At 44.3% G+C, this 6000-nt stretch overlaps 1 protein-coding gene across 1 annotated transcript in view; it reads right to left on the bottom strand.

Annotated features, from left to right (window-relative positions):
• Positions 1 to 2181: 2181 nt before the first annotated feature.
• The window catches only part of CDC45 (cell division cycle 45), a 32320-nt gene continuing 28501 nt past the window's right edge, over positions 2182 to 6000 (bottom strand). The window contains exon 19 of the mRNA XM_006134946.4: positions 2182 to 3518. The gene's annotated coding sequence lies outside the window, so the exon portion shown is untranslated. The remainder of the gene's footprint in view (positions 3519 to 6000) is intronic.

Here is a 6000-nt window from a genome sequence, read left to right as displayed (position 1 = left end):
CGGCGGACTTGGGGAAGCTGCAGAGCAGGGCAGCTGGGGTGCTGCTGGGTTGGTCCTGCAGTGCCACCCCTCACCACCCTGCTCAGCAATAACTACTGCAGTCTGGAGGGTGGGGAGCCCCCTCCCCTCCCGGAAACTCTTAATGGAGGTGCGGGGCTTCCCCCGCCTTCCCGCAAAACGGTGGAGGGTTCGCCCCTTGCTGCACCATTCCCCGCCCACCCTGTGGCTGGCCGCAGTGCAGGTCCCGGCAGACCCGTCACCGACATAATCCCCTTCCCCTCTTCTCCCCTTCCCTTTCCCAGCCGCGAGCGCCCATGGGGCTAGCCGGAGAATTCCAGGTTCCAGTTCGTGCCAGACTCTCAGGAGTGCCAGACCACTGGCGTTTTATTGTACTTAGATTTCCAGAAAGCCTTTAACAAGGACCTTCACTAATGGCTCTTAAGCAAAGTAAATGGTCATAAGAGAATCCTCTCATAGCTTGGTAACTGCTTAAGATGATAGAAAACAAAGGGCAGGAATATTTTTTCCCCCCAGAATGTAGAGAGGTAAGTAGTGAAGTCCGCCAGAGGTTTGTACTGGGATCAGTTTATTTAACATTCATAAAATGACCTGGAAAAGGGGGTAAACTTTGAGGTGCCAAAATTTGTAGATGATACAAAACTGTTCAAGACAGTTAAATCCCAAGCAGGCTGTGAAGAACAAAAGGATCACACAAAACTGGGTGACTGGGCAACAAAATTCAACGTTGATAAATACAAAGTAATAGACATTGGAAAATATAATCCTAAATATACATATACAATGATGGAGTCTAAACTAACTTAACACTCAAGAAGGAGATCTTGAAGTCATTGTAGATAATGCTCTAAAAACACACACTTAGGGGGTAGTAACAGTAAAAAACGAACGGAAAGCTGGGAGTCATTAAGAAAAGGGATAGATAAGAGGACAGAAAATACCATATTGCCTATATGTAAATCCAGGCCCCACGTATGCCACATCTTGCATACTATGTTCAGTTACAGTTATCGCATCTCAAAAAAGATGTATTGGAATTTGAAAAAGTTCAAAAAGGACAACAAAATAATTAAGGGTATAGAACAGCTCCCATGTAATCAGGGCCCAACCAAATTCTCACCTATGAAAAAACACATCACAGACTGTCTTTGCTGTGCTTTTCCCTTATATTACATAGATTTCACAGGGAAGACCAGTGTTTTTTAACTTGAGAGTCCTTACCCAAGAGTAAGTTGTAGAGAGGTCACAAAGTTATTTTAGGGAGGTTGTAGTACTGCCACCCTTAATTCTCTGCTGCTTTCAGAGCTAGGTGACCAGAGAGGGCAGCTGTTGGCTGGGCACTCAGCTCAGAAAGCAGCACTGTGGAAGCAGTGCAGAAGTAATGAAGCAATAGCATACCTTCTTTGCACAATACAGTTAACCTGTGGAACACTCCTTGCCAGAGTATGTTGTAAAGGCCAAAAGTGTAACAAGGTTCAAAAAAGAGCTAGATAATTTCAAGGAGGACAGGTGTATCAATGACTATTAGCCAGGAAGGGCAGGAGTGGTGTCCCTTGCCTCTGTTTGACAGAAGCTAGTGATGGGCGACAGGGGATGTATCAATTGATTATTACCTGTTCTTGTCATTCTTTCTGGGGGTACCTGATATTGGTCACTGTTGAAAGATGAACATGATGTTGGTACTGCACTAGATGGACCTTTGTTCTGACCCAATATGATCATTTTTATGTCCTTAGTGCTCTTCATCTTCAAAATGCATTCTAAATATCAAGAAATACAATCCAGGGCCTAAGAATGACACTAGGATCCAAACATTCAATGTTCTAATCCTGGCTACAGTAATAATTTATACAACAGTTCACAACCTCTGTGAGTTTCAGTTTCCACATGCTTTAAGTGAGGATATCTACACTTCATTATTAACCAGTTAATTTTCACAGCACCTCTGAAGTCACTGTATATTTTTAAACACTGCATTATGCCATAGGCATCAACTGAAATATGTTGGGGCCACAGGAAGTGAGGTGAGAGGAAGGAAGAGAAACACCACACATGGCACAGTGTAACCTCTTAAATATGGGGGAAAAAGTTCATTTGATGTTATGCAGTCAAGTTCTCTAGATGTTAAAATTTGGCACATGGATAATATTTTCCAAACAAGACTACATAAGAGTTATTTTATTTAAGTAGAAATATACAATAAATTTTTTGCAATGGCTACATTTAAAATCCCATTATCTTAAAATTCATCTATATAAAATCTATACAATATATGGTAAAATGCATGTACCAAAACATTTACACAGTCAACATAGTACATAGAGACCAATAAAAAACACATGTGAAAGGAATCCAGACAGTCACTGAAAAAAGGGGAAAAACCCACTCATATCTAATAAAGTAATACTTATTGTAATACAAGAGTTTGGAGTTTTATTCGGGGTTGTATCAGATTATCTGAATAAATGTGACATCACAGGACACTGCTCGTATCTTCACAATTCATTCCCCACTTGAGAATTGTTGAGGACTGCAAAGGGTGAATTTAGATGGTTTGAGCACCATTTTATGTGACTTTATTAAGAAGTACACCATCAGTTCTATATGAGAACTGAAACTTTCTCTATTTGAAGAACCATATCCTGCCCTAACAAAGATCTGGGTTTTATTTAACTTGTCCATATCTAAAATACTATCATCTATGCAGAATAGCACTGTCACTAGTAGTGTCTTCTAAAAGCCATTTTGCATGTGATACTGCAGTCTCAAAGTAACTGGCTAACGACATGGTGGTGATATAGAAATTGCCTCTTTGGGAGATGTATTAATAAGAAAGCTGTAAAAGAACAATTGTTTTATATTGCTTGTATAGGTTCTATTTTAGCATTGTGGTTGATCAGTATTTGAATTTTAAGAGACTTACAATATTAGATGCATGCCTCACAGAACACCTATTTTTAGAAGTTGAAAATATACAGAGCTACTCCTGGTGATATTAGGAGTTGATTTAAGAGCAGTACATACTAGAAACTTAAAGGGAGTTTTCCTCATGCCTGCAAGTGAAATTTCTGCAATAAAGTATTCAATCTTGGACCAATAGATTTTACTTTGTTACTCAAACTTGCTAGGCAGGGACTACTACCTGGATGCAATTTTTTTTCCTCCACAAATTGAACTCCATCTATATATATTTTATTCTGACAAATTCTTCTTTGCGCTTTAAAAAGGCACTTAGGAAACAAAGGTCAATCCAATAACACTTTTGTAGAGTGTAACTTTTCAGAAATACTTCAACTTATTATCTGTATCAACATAGAAAGAAATAGGGGAGTTCCAGATTGCCATTTGAGTCAGAACATGAAGACTACCTGTGAACTGCATTTCTACGACCAAGCATTTGACAATCTGGACCATTGAGGTCCAACTGGTTCCTAGATCAGGATGGATTTTACAAGGAGAGCTCAGTATCCATGTGCCAAGAGTAACATCCTTCTGTTTGCCTATGAAAGAAAGAAGATTTAAATCCAGGCCTGCTGTAATCTGTCATGAAGGACATGAAGAGGAATCATCATAATCAAGAAAGGCGACAACATTTGGGACTTCAATGATATTTTTTGCCAGTCTGAAAAGTGCAGCAGGGCAGAGAAAGCAGAGTGACTATCTACTGACCTAAGAGGTCCCATCAGTAGCTGGTCCAAAGTTTTGAATTAATCCAAATTAGTGCTTCTGGTATTCAGTAAAGCAACACAGTGTGACAGATATGTGAATAAAACCTAAAAGTCCTTCTTCTTACTGACACCTTGGGCAAATCTTTACTTTGTGTTTCAGTTTCCACATCTATTAAATGGAGATAATGCTTGGTTACCTCACAGATGTGTAATAAGGATAAATTCTGTGTGTTATTTTTCCAATATCCCTTTGAGACTATTAGATATTCAACCTTCCACATACTTCCAAATGTGTATTCCAAAAACCACTTAGCACACCTAATAAAATTTCTCACAAAGTGTAGGCACACACAAGTACAAAAAGCCCAACAGGTAATGATAAATGGTTCAATGTCTAGTTGGCAGCTGCTTTAGGCACGTAAAAGGGCAATCAGTTAACTGGTTACCTGGTAAGTACTATCTTAACAGCATACTTAATGGGGTAACCAGTTAACCAGCACCCAGTCTGGCCAAAGCAGCCAGAGGGCTGCTGTGGCTGGGCCCACCATGCTCTGCACATGGGGCACTCCAGCCCAGCTGGAGCAGCCCCCTGCCTGCAGTGCAGCGCAAAAGACCCTACCTGGCCTGAGCAGCCTCCTGCCTATGCCATGGGGCAAGGAGATACTCCAGCCTGGCCATGCGCACTGTGCTGCGGCATTGCTCCAGTGACCATAGCCAGGGGTTGGCCCTAGAGCCAGTTTTGTTCAACATATTCATTAATAATCTGGATGATGGAATGGATTGCTCCCTCAGCAAGTTCATGGAGGACACTAAGATGAACGGGGGGAAGGTAGGTAAGATGGAGAGTAGGGATAGGGTCCAGAGTTGGAAGATTGAGCCAAAAGAAATCTGATGAGGTTCAACAAGGACAAGTGCTAAGTCCTGCACTTTAGGATGGAAGAATCCCATGCACTGCTATTGGCTGTAAACGGATTGTCTAAAGTAGCAGTTCTGCAGAAAAGGACCTGGGGATTACAGTAGACAAGAGGCTGAATATGAGTCAACAGTATGCCTTTGTTGCCAAGAAAGCTGTTGGCATATTGGGCTTCATAAGTAGTTGCATCACCAGCAGGTCAGGGGAAGGGATTATTTCCCTTTACAGGCAGTCCCCGGGTTACGTACAAGATAGGGACTATAGGTTTGTTCTTAAGTTGAATTTGTATGTAAGTCGGAACTGGCTCCAGATTCAGCCGCTGCTGCTGAAACTGACCAGGGGCTGACTACAGGAAGCTGGAGGCAGAATTGCTCTGCCCCCAGCTTCCTGGAATCAGCCACTGATCAGTTTCAACAGCGGCTGAATCTCGAGCCTGGGACAGAACAGCTGGGCTGCCAGGTAGGTCCCTGCAGGACCAACCCGGCAGCACCCCAGCTGCTCTACCCCAGGGTCCACAACAAAAGCCTGATCTGCTGGGGGGGGGCGCACTAGCTGTGCCCCCCCCCCCCCCAGCAGACCGGGGACACGGGGAGCAAAGCCTCAGAGGCGCGGGACCCCGCCGCCGCTGTGGCTTTGCTCCCGGTGTCCCTGGTCTGCTGGAGACGGTCCCCAGTAGACCAGGGACACCCAGAGCAAAGCCGGGGAGGCGGAGGGGTCCCGCGCCTCCCCGGCTTTGCCAAAGCAAAGCCTCAGAGGCGCGGGACCCCTCCGCCTCCCCGGCTTTGCTCCGGGTGTCCCTGGTCTGCTGGAGACGGTCCCCAGCAGACCAGGGGCACCCGGAGCAGCTTTTCTCGCCCCGGAGGTCGAGGTGGCGGGACCGCTGCGCTCTGGGCGGTCCCGCTGCCTGCGAGCTCCGGGGCGAGAAAGCCCCGTTTGTAAGTGCGGATCCGACATAAGTCGGATCCGCGTAACTTGGGGACTGCCTGTATTTGGCACTGGTGAGGCCACATGTGGAATTACTGCATTCAGTTTTTAGCCCCCCGCTACAGAAAGGATGTGGACAAACTGGAAAGAGTCCAGTGGAGAGCCAATGATTAGAGTGTTGGGCTCATAACTTATGAGGAGAAGCTGAGAGAACTGGGCTTATTTTGTCTCCCAAAAAGAAGAATGAGGGAATAATCTTCAACTACCGGAAGTGGGGTTTCTAAGAGGATGAAGGTAGGCTGATCTTAGTGGGGCAGAAGACAGAACAAAGAGCAATGGCCTCAAGTTGCAGTAGTGGAGGTTTAGATTCGATATTCAGAAAAAACTACTTCACTGGGAGGGTAGTAAAGCAATGGAATGGATTGCCTAGAGAGACAGTGGTATCTCTATCCTCAAAGGTTTTTAAGTCCAGCTTGA

The sequence above is a fragment of the Pelodiscus sinensis genome, chromosome 15 (assembly GCF_049634645.1).
Source record: "Pelodiscus sinensis isolate JC-2024 chromosome 15, ASM4963464v1, whole genome shotgun sequence".
NCBI lineage: Eukaryota > Metazoa > Chordata > Testudines > Trionychidae > Pelodiscus > Pelodiscus sinensis.
The sequence above is the reverse complement of the archived record's forward strand: the minus strand, read 5'-3'. Positions and strand labels throughout refer to the sequence as shown.